The 12814-nt window shown below is 36.1% G+C and overlaps 1 pseudogene; it reads right to left on the bottom strand.

Moving 5' to 3' along the window:
• Positions 1-2224: 2224 nt before the first annotated feature.
• LOC131075461 (L-type lectin-domain containing receptor kinase IX.2-like) lies at positions 2225-4239 on the bottom strand (annotated as a pseudogene).
• Between the last annotated feature and the right edge of the window lie 8575 nt (positions 4240-12814).

Here is a 12814-nt window from a genome sequence, read left to right as displayed (position 1 = left end):
TCTCTAATAAGTCCTATTCACATGTTAAGTTTACTTAGGTCCTTAGTTGGCATTAGATCTTATCTTATTTTTTGTCATTTACTTCGTGTGCCCTAAATCATTTAATGTATCATCTTATTTGTATCATTGTATAAGATTAAGACAAATGACATGATCTTATTTAATCCTCATTGTTGCAAAGGTAAAGTATAAGCCTGGTGTGCATAGCTTTGAGAATACAAATATTTAGTGCCATATAGAAATTAAACATTTTTTAGGAAGTGTTGGTTTCCATAAAAAATATACCAAATGACTTCAATCACCACTAGATATCAAAACACTAGTATTCTTCAATAGAAATTCAAAGAAGATTATATCGTGCAAAGATCCTATATAACTGTGAAACAAAATAATTTATGTCATCACTTAAAAAAAAGTTGGAAATTAATAATTTGAGGACCCTGTATAAATTCTTTCTTCTAATATTATTTCAAAAAATACCTCTTATAACCCTATTTTATTTAGCACCTCACCAAAAGCTCAAAGTTCTTTCGAAATGTCCAACTTCATACTTAAAACTTATTGCAATCTACATACCTCATGCCACATTTGACTAATTTGTACCTTTATTTTATAGATTTGTTATGTTTTCTCCCCATCGCTTGGCATTGTGGTGATTAGACCTTTTTTCTATCTACCACCTCTAATGATGATGATAGTAGAAGATCAATTTAATAACTGTTACAATAGTTCCATTTAATAATTGTCTAGCGAATACAACAAGGTCATCGACTACTCAATTCCACACTAATTTAGATTGCCAAATATATGCATTCCCATGCTAGACTCCTCATTGATTCTTCAAAACACTCCAACTCTCATTATAGTTTACTATTCTAATATGGAGCAACCATTAAGGGAACTACTACTTCAAATGACTTCCATATTGTATTTACCCTTTGAAACACCTTTTGTGTATCACCAACAAAGTGTCAAACATTTTCAAATAAATACTTTTGTACTCAAACATCAATCTAAACAACATCTTCAAGCACCCAATAGATTTATGACACCATTCTCCCTTCATATCTCCCATGCTAATTTAGTTCTAATTTTTCCCTTCAAATTCATAGGCACAAAATTAATAACTGCTCTGATATTATGTTAAAATTGTAGAGCCAACAAAAGTGATTTCAAATTACTAGACATATCTTTGACAATCTAATAAAAATATAAAATAAAATATCGATTTTATCAAATTTTAAAATGCATAACATTAGCTTTTAAAAGTCTTTTTTTCCAATAATGCTAATGTGCCTTCCCAACTACCTAAGTATATAACTATTAATTATAAACTAACTTTACATAACTATCTAACTATTAACTATAAACTAACTTTACCTAACTATCTAACTATTAACTATAAAGTAACTTTAATTTATTTTATCTAATTTAATTTTTTCTAAAACTAACCAACTAATTTAATATTCTTCTATAGTGCAAGTATATATACAGTTCACTTGAGTTTTACATACATTAATTATTTTGGTTTCAATATTAATATTTTTTTGTAATTTAATCATATATAAATAGAAAAATAAAAGAGTGCTCAATAAAACTGGTCTACATAAAAATTTAGTTAAAATGCAAATTTTAGAATAAGAAGTTATGAAAATTGTTATTGCAATGTGTCAAAAAAAATATATCAGTTTTATATGAAAACAAAAACTCAAAAATAATAAAAAAATAAGAATAAGAATTATCTTAAACAAAAGCAACAAAATTGTTAAAAATAAAAGTACATTTAATTTTAAAGAATAGATGTTAATTTAAATAATCTTATTGTTGCCTAAATTTATTAAAATTACACTTAATCTTTACAAAAAAAAGTTTGAAAAATATTTTAACCCTAATTCATATATACAACTTCTATAACATTTAGGTGACTGTTAGTTTTTTGTTTTGTTTGTCTAGTCTATTCTAGTCTAGTCTCATCTTCTAATTTTGTGGTGTTTGGTTCTTCAACTGGTTTTCATTCTTTTTGATAGGTGGCCCTTTAGCTTGGAGCTCTCACTCCTCGCAAAACACAAGATTTCTATTCTTTAGTGACTATATAATGATTTAAGCCTCTCTTGGTTTAATCCAATCAAAACACTCTACAACTTCTATAACATTTTCAAACTCCAACCCACATCAATTTCATACAAAATAGATTTCAACAATCAACCTAAATATTCCTTCTACATTAATTCCAAATAGAAGCAGTAGTCGAAGAAGAGGATGATGTATGCAAAGCCGAGCTGGATGATACAGATGTACTTGTAATACTCGACGAAGCAAGGCCACGAGAAACCGGATTGTCATATACAGCAACCGGCAAATTCAAGGGAACATCTGGCATTTGGGCTTCAAATTTCAAGATCTTTATAACATCTCTCATTTTCGGCCTCGCTTTGAGATCAGGATGAGAACACAACAAACCCAGTAACAGCAGCCGCTCCATTTCGTCAGCTTCGAAATCCCCATCCAACTTTTGATCTGCTGAATCCAAAAGCCTTCCCTGGCCGTACAAATCCCAAACCCATTCAACCAGTCTTTCATCCAAACTCCGATCCACCGGTCGCATCCCACAGGTAATTTCTAAAGTGACAGCTCCAAAGCTGAACACATCGGATTCTGTACTGGCTTTTCCCGTATATACAGACTCGGGTGCCAGGTACCCATATGTCCCTGCCACCACGGTCGTATGGGCTGAGTGATCGCGTCCCACCAGTCTAGCCAGGCCAAAATCACCGAGCTTTGCATTGAAATCAGAATCCAACATTATATTGCTGGACTTCGCATCTCTGTGCACAACACGCTGTTCCTAATCCTCGTGAAGGTAGACGAGAGCAGAGGCTATATCGCAAGCAATGCTATACCTTCGATCCCACTTCAAGCCAGCCTTTTGCTTCCCGAATAAATAGCTGTGCAGACTTCCGTTTGGCAGATATTCATAGACCAAAAGTAAGTCGCCCTTGTTGTGGCACCATCCTAAGAGCTGCACAATGTTACGGTGTCTGAGCTTACTGATTATGGTAACCTCTGTAATATACTCCTTCCTTCCTTGTTTTGAACCCTCGGAAATCCTCTTCATAGCCACGAACTCATTGGTTGAAGGCAAAATGCCTCTATACACGCCTACAAATCCTTCTTGACCGAGCTTCTCATCGTCGCTGAAGTTTCTGGTGGCAGCGCTGAGTTCAGCAAAGGAAAACTTTCAGGGACCTTGAGCAAACCATTCGTCCAGCTCCACATCGCTTTCTTCTTCATCCTCATTACTGGACTTTCTTTTACTGCGATACTACCACATGCCAACGAATATGAAACCGCAGAGAACAAGCAAGCTGGAGAAGACTGAAATCAATGCAACTCGTACAGAACTGCTGTTGCTTCCCTTGTTTGCCGTGGAGATTTCCCAAGAATATTGAGAAGAGAAATTCCACTAGTAAATCATGTGGGTCTCGTCTGACACTCCAGTGGAAGCCGAAAAACCGATCTTGATGTTCTCGGGAACAAACTGCCTGAGGTCTATTTTATACGACAAGATTGGGGTTCCTGGTTTACAGATATTATTGCCATTACCAGAATCTGCTTTACCCCGCCATCGCAATCCACCCATGCGTCCCACTATTCCTTGTTCTTGAGAGTCTCGTTGGCCAGCTGAGCACTTTTATTTTGGCTCAGCGAAGCGTTCGTCTGGGAAACAACTGAATTGACGTCGATTCCCACATGGTTGTCATTTGGGTCGAAAGGGTCGTTCTTGTGTGTGTCGAACTTAACAGCAACTATCTGATTAGATGAATTTCCGTTTACTGTTTCATTGAACAGGCCCAGCCATTGCCCCGTACCGTTTACAGGCGGTTGAGCATCGAAGGGAGCTATGAAGAAAGTGATTCCGTCCCCGGCAGAACTGGTACTACCTTTACCAATGAGGAACCGAAAATGTGAAGTGAAATTTGCAAGAGCCCCAGAAGAGTTGTCCCACAAAGGAGTCGAGTTAGAGCAGGTGGCCCAACCAAAGCTTGATTGCAGGGTAGTACCGACTCGATTTTTAGTGAGCTGTATGGTATTGGCATCAAAATAAGCGTCTGTATTGTCGTACAACGTCGTAATATTGCCTTGAGGAGGAAAAGTAAAGTTAACCGTTCCTGCGTGTGCTACATAAACTGAAGCAGAAACAAGAATGAACAAGAGAGGGAGAAGAACGTTCAGAGCCATGGGTACCCTGGTATTATGTACGCCGTTGATAGATTTAACACAGCAGATATAAGTAACTTATCATGCTTGACCAGCTCATAGTTTATAAGCATCTGCTGCCACAGTTTATTGCGGATATTGGGGTTAACAGCCGCGTTTGCTCACGTAATAGGGAATTGAAAGGGTCATACATTTTATAATTGCCTATGAATAGACAACTACTGCAAACGCGGATTCGACATGAATGTTGCATGCTTTACGACATTGTCAACGTTCTATCGTTTTCTCTCTGAAGGTGAACTCTAAAGCTACAATTTTGTATGAAATGTAAGATGCACAACCAGAAACAGTCAAATCAATTCAAATTCGAACAATTTGAGTGTTTTGTTCTGTTTTCCTTTCTGAGATTTGACCTCATAATTAACTTTTGTATTGTTATGATATTTTCATAGAACAGGTATTGAGAGGATTTTTTTACATTTTAGCGGTCAGTCTTAAATTACACATTAAACAACATATTAATAGTAGAGAAACATATTAATAGTAGAGAATGTCAGTTAATTCTGAGTGTTTAACATTTTTAAGTCTAGACGTCAAAGCTTAATATGTGTAATTTAAGCAGTCCACATTTTAACAGATTAAGTAGTAAAGAAATTCTGTTCTTGAATTTTATAAAGGGTAAGGATGTATTTCTATGGTAAACTGATCTATTTTTTTTGTAGCAATAGGAGATGAAAATAGTTTGATATCTTATGAATCATTTAAACATTAAGATCAAGTTGTTCAAATTCATAGTTTGTAAGAGTTCAATTATATTATGGAGAAACATGATAAGATAAAAAAAAATGCTTTATTTTAATCATTTAAATTGTTTTATATGATTCTAAATTTTAGATGTGAAACATTTGAAATAAATTTTAGAATTTATTATTTTTCTTTTACTTTTTATTAATTTAGATTTTTTTTTTAATTAAAATTATTTATATATAAAAAATAAATATAAATTTGTTAAAATATAATGAATTTAAAATGGTCAAATTTAATGTTTGTTATTTTAAAAATCATGTATATAGATTCTAACCAATTTAAAATTTAGTCTTATCAAATTAATATGATTTGGATGTATTATATGTGAATAAATTATTATTAATTTATCTGTTAAATATAATATATAATTTGATTAAAAGTCGTAACTCTATATTTAAGAGATCTCTATTTTAAATATTTGAGTGAATTAATATCAAATTAAAGAAATAAGTTGTAAGACATTTATATAAAAAAGAAGACTATGGAAATATTATAAACTAGATTAAAGCTCACCAACTATTAAACGATGTTTTGTGGGGTTCTTTACCATAAGAGTTTCTATGCATACAATGTTATTTGATGGCATCACCCCATGATGCCCTGTATTAGATTAACCACATAAAATCTCACTCTCAACTTAAGAGGAAAAATTATGAATTAGTCTATTCCAAGCGTTTGAACGATGCTACAGGTAACCTTCTTCACATTAAGTCCATGTTGTAGCTACTATAGGCATATTTTGGTGGGATACAGCTCCAACCTTAACACTCTACGATATGTTTCAGGTCAAACAACACATACATTCACTCATTCCATAGCACATAACCTAGCTTGTACAAGATAGAAGAGAACAGAGGGAGAAGTGCGGCGCTAGAGGAGATTGAAGACAGCTACAGGTAGAAACAGAGAAAGGAAACAGCTGCACCAAAGTTAGACAAAGGGGAATGTCTATCTAGTCTTTAAAATGTATCAGTTATTTATTATAAATATATGTATTTATAATGTGAAAAAGATAATATAGTAGTGCATTGTAAAGACTAAATAGTCATTTCTCAAAAGTTTTAGTGTAAAAATTAGAAAGAAAAAAAATTTAGAAACTTTGCTGCGCAGGAGGAATAGGAATGGATGTTTTGGCATGGGAGAAAAGAATACAGTTAGAGACTGCTGTAGCAGTGCCTGGTGGCGCCCAAAGTAAGAAAGAAAAGAGCTAAAAATTGAAAAGAAAAAGAGGACATAGCTACAGCAGTGAATAAATGCATTAACAGGAATAGAGAGGGGAATGGATATGTGAATAGGCAGAATTGTAGTTTCATTGGCAACTGTTATTAAATGTTTTGAATCTCAAAGTTTGGAATTTGTGTTTGAATAATTGAATGGAATTTGGACTGTGGTTGCTACGATAAACCTTAATCTGATAAGACTCAGGTTTATTGTTTTGCACTACCTTTTCTTATTCAAGCAATTTTATCCTCAAAAAATATTAGACTCCATGACTTTTCTCTCTTAAAATGGTTCTCACACACAAAATAAGTATCTATTCTCACCACTTTTTTTTACATTCTTACAACCCCTCAAGGTCTCAAGATTGCTATTATAATTTTCTTTGTCAATCTTTTGTTCTCTTTATACATCTTCTTTTGCCATATTTTTCCTTCCAACTTAATTATCTTCTTTTTTGTGTCACACCACAGCTCTCATCTTTATATTCATATCTATAGTCAAAACTATTCTCTAAACTATTCAAAACTTGTTTTAATGAATTTTGCTCTCGCATTGTCAGATGATGATGCTCCTATACAAACGTGATATTGTTGGTGTAATTATTTATTCTTATAGGATATAATTACACTCTACTTAAGTTGACTTAGGATAATGTATCTCATTGTAGTTTAGATATGAGACACTTAGGGAAGTGTGCACATAGAGATGATGCTTGTTGGAGAAATTCCACCTTTTGTAGTCTTATCTTGTTGTTACATTCCATATTTGGTGGGTGATCCACCTCTTGTGGAATATTATATTATTTCTCCTACCTACCCCCACATATTCTTACCTACCCTTGTTTCTCATTGAGATACATGTCATGATTGTGTGCTGACATATCCATTTGGCCTTGCCTATATAAACAGACCCATCTTCATTGTATTGGTTAATCCAATTGATTCCATTTGCATATTGATGAGATTTTAGTTTGTTCTTGTCATAATTTTGTCTCTCCTATTTGTGTTTTTCATTGTGCCCTTGATTTTGGCAAAATCTCACATGGTATCAGAGCTATTGGGGCTTCATTGATTGGTTTTTGGGAGACATCTTGGAAGACTTCTAATTTTGGATCTAAGGTACTGGGCATTTTGGAGGCATTCTAGAGCATTTTCAACCTCACCATTGCATCGAAGAGGTCATTTCCATAAAAATCGAGTATAAACTCATTCATATTTCGCTAAAGTCGAATTTTGTGTGTTGGAGGAAAAATTTTAGCCTATATGGCTAGTAAGGTATGATTTTGGTAAAAAAAATATTATTTAATTATTCTGCAATTTTATTATTTCATTATTTATTAAATTGCAGAATAATTTTTTTAAGGAGCATTTAAAAACTTTATTGTATAAATTTTATTTTATTATTATTGTCGGGGGGGGCATTCCCCCACCCCTTGATTAGTACCCCATACTTGCAAGTCTACAAGTTTACGCAGGGTCTTGAGACCCATTTCATACCACATACCTGCTCTTCTATATGCACTATCTCCTTCGATCGGTGTGCCGCTCAATCTCCAATCGCCTTGTACCTATCGTCTAGTTCCCTCCGACATCCTCCATTCCCAGCACCCAGTGGCATCCTCCTCTGTGGCGATCACTATGGCTCTCGACAACTTTCAATGGCATCCTCCCAGTGGTGACCTCATCTCCCTGATAGCACCACTCCACGCGGACCGCCACACAGGCCATACCAGCTCGTCATCATGAAGGCCTCACCGACTGACCACGTCACCTATCCCATCTCTTGCCATGTCAGCTGTATGACCTGACACATCAGTTGTACCTTTTCCATCATGCAGCGGGCAGACAATAGACACATAGGTACCATGTCACTATACGGTCTGCACAATCAGATTTGCCATGTCATCTGCCGTACCTACCATGTCATATTTTTCGTACAGTCAGCAAAGGGGGTGTGACGATTTTCTGACACTCATACAGCTGTCAAATTAAGAATATAGAATTGATGACATCAGCCCGTGTCAACACTTTTTGAAATTTTTAGACCCCTCACCATTTGAGCAGTTTAATTTTTTCGATCAACTTTGGAGGCCCATAACTTCCTCAATTTTGCTCCTTTTTTTATGCATTTTTTTTTTATTTGGGATAATTTTTTGTTCTCTACATAGTGGTATGGTTATTTTCTGATTTTGGTGTATAATTTTTTCAGAATTTCTAGATTCTTTTAGATGTCCTTGTCCAATCCTCAATTTTGCAACTTCAAAGGCTTCATTTGAGCTCATACGACCTCCTTTTCAGGTGCCATTCTTTTTAAAGTGCATAATTTTTTATCTAATTTTATAATCTATCATTAGTTTGCAATGATTTTGAGTAGATATTGTACTTTCATAAATTGTTCCTTTTGGGCCTACTTGGTACTAATAATTTTCTTGGATCTTAGTTTAGATTTCTTACATTATTAGTTTGAGTCTCCTTTGGCCTATTTGAGGTATTTATAAAGCTGAAATAAAAAGTCCACTTTTGCCTTTTTTGGCAAGTGGCCCATTATACACGCTCTAAGTATAAAGTGTCAAATTATCATTTTGAGGGCAGTTCTTTGATTGATCAAATTTAGGGGGGGTCTTGTGTGATTGTGCCTCTATTTTCTTGTGCTCTTTCATTTTTGTTTCTATGGGTCCTCATAAATTTCCTCCTTTAACTCTACATAACTATTCATCTTGGAAAATAAAAGCATGGAGCAAACTAATGGAAAAATGACTCACACATTACATAGATGGAACAATAACAACACCAGCAAATCCTAAGGCTAATCCTAATGTTCAATTATAGTGGCTCACTAAAAATTGCATGGCTCTTGAAACTTTGCCAAAATATGTATCAGATGACCTCATTTTTCACATTGTGAAGTGTAATACAATCAAAGAGGCTTGGGATATCTTTTAGAAATTGTATGGTCAAGTTAATGAAATGAGAGGCTACAAGATTGATAATGAGCTCACCAACTTGGATCCCAATAATTTTTCAATACAATCCAAGATTATGTCACCAAAGCAAATGAGTTAAGAGCAAAGCTTAAGGATTGTGGAATTGACAAAAAGGATGCTCAATTGATATTCAGCTTGTTGGAAAACCTTCCATCCGAATATGTAGCATTTGTTTCTAGCTTCTAAACCCATTGCTTGACAGTGGGAAGTTCCTACACTATGCCTACATTCGATGCCTTCACAGAAATGTTGATGTTGGAACAATCTAAGTTGTTGAGCATGGGGATTATCAAGTCCTGAAAGTCTAAGGCTTTGGTAGCTAAGAAACGCAATCAAATGAATCAAGGCAAAAGTTTCAAAAAGAAGCAGAAGTACTCTAAGTCAAAGCCAAAACAGTAAAAGGAGCAATCATCCTCTCCATCACAAGGTGTGTCTTCATCCCCTTCCAAGAAGTGGAACACACCTAAGAAGGACAAAACAAATTTTGTATATTGCAAGAAGTATGTTCATGATGAGCATCATTGCCACACCAAGCAAGTTGATGAGTTAAGAACTCTCCTGAAGAAGAACAATGTCACTTTTCAATCTGCCTACAACAAGAAGGACTCATCTCCTTCCGCTTCCTCATCATCTAAGGTAAAAGAAAAATTATTTGTCGCTAAAGCAGGTTCTTCACAACAATTGATACTTGACTCAGGTGCCTCTTATCACATGGGTTATACAAAGGAGCAATGTTCTTCATTAGAGCCATCTAAGGTACCTCACATTTACATAGGTGATGATACACAAGTTGAGGGAGAAGGGAAAGGTTCAGTTTCCATGGATGATGGAACATTTGAGAATGTTCTTTATGTTCCTAAGTTGTCTACCAATCTTCTCTCTATCTACCAAATCACTCACTATGAGAATTGGAAAAAGGATGAGTTTACACCTGATTTAGTTGTGGTAAAAGAACTTGAAAATGATGCCTTGGTAGCAATGGGACAAGTCAATGATAATTCAAGGCTTTATCCATTCTCCCACTTGTGTCAAGATCTCCTTCTATGGCCTTGCTTACTCATTCAAATTTATAAAGTAAGATATGGCATGAGCGGTTTGGTCACCTAAACTACAACTATCTTCAACAGCTTAGCACTAAAGACATGATCATAGGTCTACCTCAAATCATTTTTTTAGAGGGTGTATGTTCAAAATGTTCCATGGGAAAGCATACCGAAGATAATTTTGATAAGGGGAAATATTGGAGAGCTTTATAAGTTCCTCAACTTGTTCACAATGATATAGCAGGTTCATTTCCATCACCTTCATTTCGCAGGGCCCGCTATGTCCTCACCTTCATTGATGACTACTCCTGCTTCACTTAGGTCTACTTTCTTGTTCATAAGAGTGAAGTGTTTGACAAATTTATATCCTTCAAGGCTCATGTGGAGAAGCAATTAGGGAAAGTGGTCAAGATCCTCTGCACAAATAATGAAAGGGAATATGTGAACAAAAGACTTGAGGATTTTTGTACACTTGAGGGGATTGATCTTTAGCATTCGGTTGCCTACACTCCATAGAAGAATGGAGTCATAGAAAGAAAGAATAGAACTCTCAAGGAGATAGCTAGTTGTATGATACATGCATGTTATCTTGATCCGGCCTTTTGGGTAAAGGCTATCAGTTGTCTTGCACACATCCAAAATCGAGTTCCTCACAAAGCTTTGAAGGGTATCACTCCTTTTGAGGCTTGGGTTGGTAGGAAATCGATTGTGAGAAATTTCAGAGTCTTTGGGTGTCCAGCATGGGCTCGCATTCCTCCATAGAAACGTGAGGCCTTGGAACCTCAGAGTAGGCCTTGTATTTTGTTGGATATCTTGAGGGTGTTAAGGCATATCGATTGATGCATCTAGAGAAAAATGAGGTGTTTCTTGAGAGGAGTGTTGATTTTGAGGAAAGCTCTCCTAGCTTAGCCTCACTTCTTCCTCCACCTTCCTCCATTGTGGATAGTGATGAGAGTGATTCAGATGATGAGACTCCTTCAACTCCAACTCACAAGATTAGACCTCTGCAGTGTCCACTAGTAGTTGAGGAGCCTTGTCCTCCACCTCCACCTAGACCTCATTGGGCTTGATAGACACTCGAGTCCACGAGTTCTCTTGTTGGGGATGTTTTAGATACATAGAGGACTCGATCCCAACATCAAAATCTTTCACATGCATACATTGCTACCACTTCTGATCCATAGCAATTTCAAGAAGCATCACAGGTTCCCATGTGGGACCAAGCTATGGAAGAATAGTATAGTTCCTTGATGAGTAACAACACTTGGGAGTTAGTCCCTCTCCCTAAAGAGAGAAACATGGTTTGACGTAAGTGGATCTATCAAACCAATTTTGGAGTAGATGGTAGTGTAAATAAGTATAAGTCTTGACTTGTTGTGAAAGGTTTCTCACAGGTTCCAGGTGTTGACTATATAGAGACCTTTGCGCCCGTAGCCAAGATAAACTCCATTCGCTTGACACTTTCTATTGCCACAACTCATTTTTGGGCTATACATTAGATGGATGTGAAGAACTCTTTTCTTCATGGGGATCTTGATGAGGAGATATATATGGAGCAACCATAAGGTTTCATCCAGGATTCTTCATTGGTTTGCCGATTGAGGAAATCTATCTATGCCCTTAAGAAGGCCTCTAGGGCTTGGTATACCAAGATGGATTCCTTTCTTCTCTCAGCAAGGGTCACCAGGTGTCATTATGATCCAAATGTCTACATTTTATGACAGGATGGCTCACACTTGATACTTGTGCTCTATGTTGATGACTTGATCTTTACATGGAGCACCTCTTCCATCATTAGCAGTGTCAAATTTGCATTGCATGACAAATTTTTAATGACTGACTTGGGCCTTTTGTACTACTTTCTCAAAATAGAGATTTCACAGTCACCTTCTGGGATTACACTTTCGCAGCCTAAGAATGCTCTTGATCTACTTACATGCTTCCATATGGTTGATTGTAAGCCTACACTGACTCCCTTTCTTTCAGGATTCAAGCTTGAGGCTAAGTGCTCCTCTCAACTGGTTGATGCTACATTGTATCGTCAGCTTGTGGGTAGTCTCATCTACTTGACTCACACATGCCCTAACATTTCATTTGTGGTTGGCATGGTTTCCCGCTTTATGCAGGAACCACATGAGCTTCATTGGAAATCTGCCAAATGCATCTTACCCTACATCTAGGGTACACATCACTATGGGATTCACTATGAAGAAGGCACATGACTTCTCTTGGATGGATACATAGACCCCGATTGGTCTAGCAATCTTGATGATCATAAGTATACTTCTGGTTACAAATTCCATCTTGGTTCAGGCCCCATTTGTTAGCAAAAAAAGAAACAACATGCTATTTCTATATTTTCGACTGAGGTTGAGTATCGAGGGGCTATTAACATAGTGATTGAGGCTATTTGGCTTCAACATATTCTCACAAAGTTTGGGTTCTCCACTCCACGGCTGACAGTTCTACATTATGACAATCATAGTACTATTGCGATCTAGAGGAAGTCAATCTAGCATCAACGAACCAAACACATTGAGAT

This window comes from Cryptomeria japonica, chromosome 5 (assembly GCF_030272615.1).
Source record: "Cryptomeria japonica chromosome 5, Sugi_1.0, whole genome shotgun sequence".
Lineage (NCBI taxonomy): Eukaryota > Viridiplantae > Streptophyta > Pinopsida > Cupressales > Cupressaceae > Cryptomeria > Cryptomeria japonica.
This window is presented reverse-complemented; position numbering and strand designations above follow the sequence as displayed.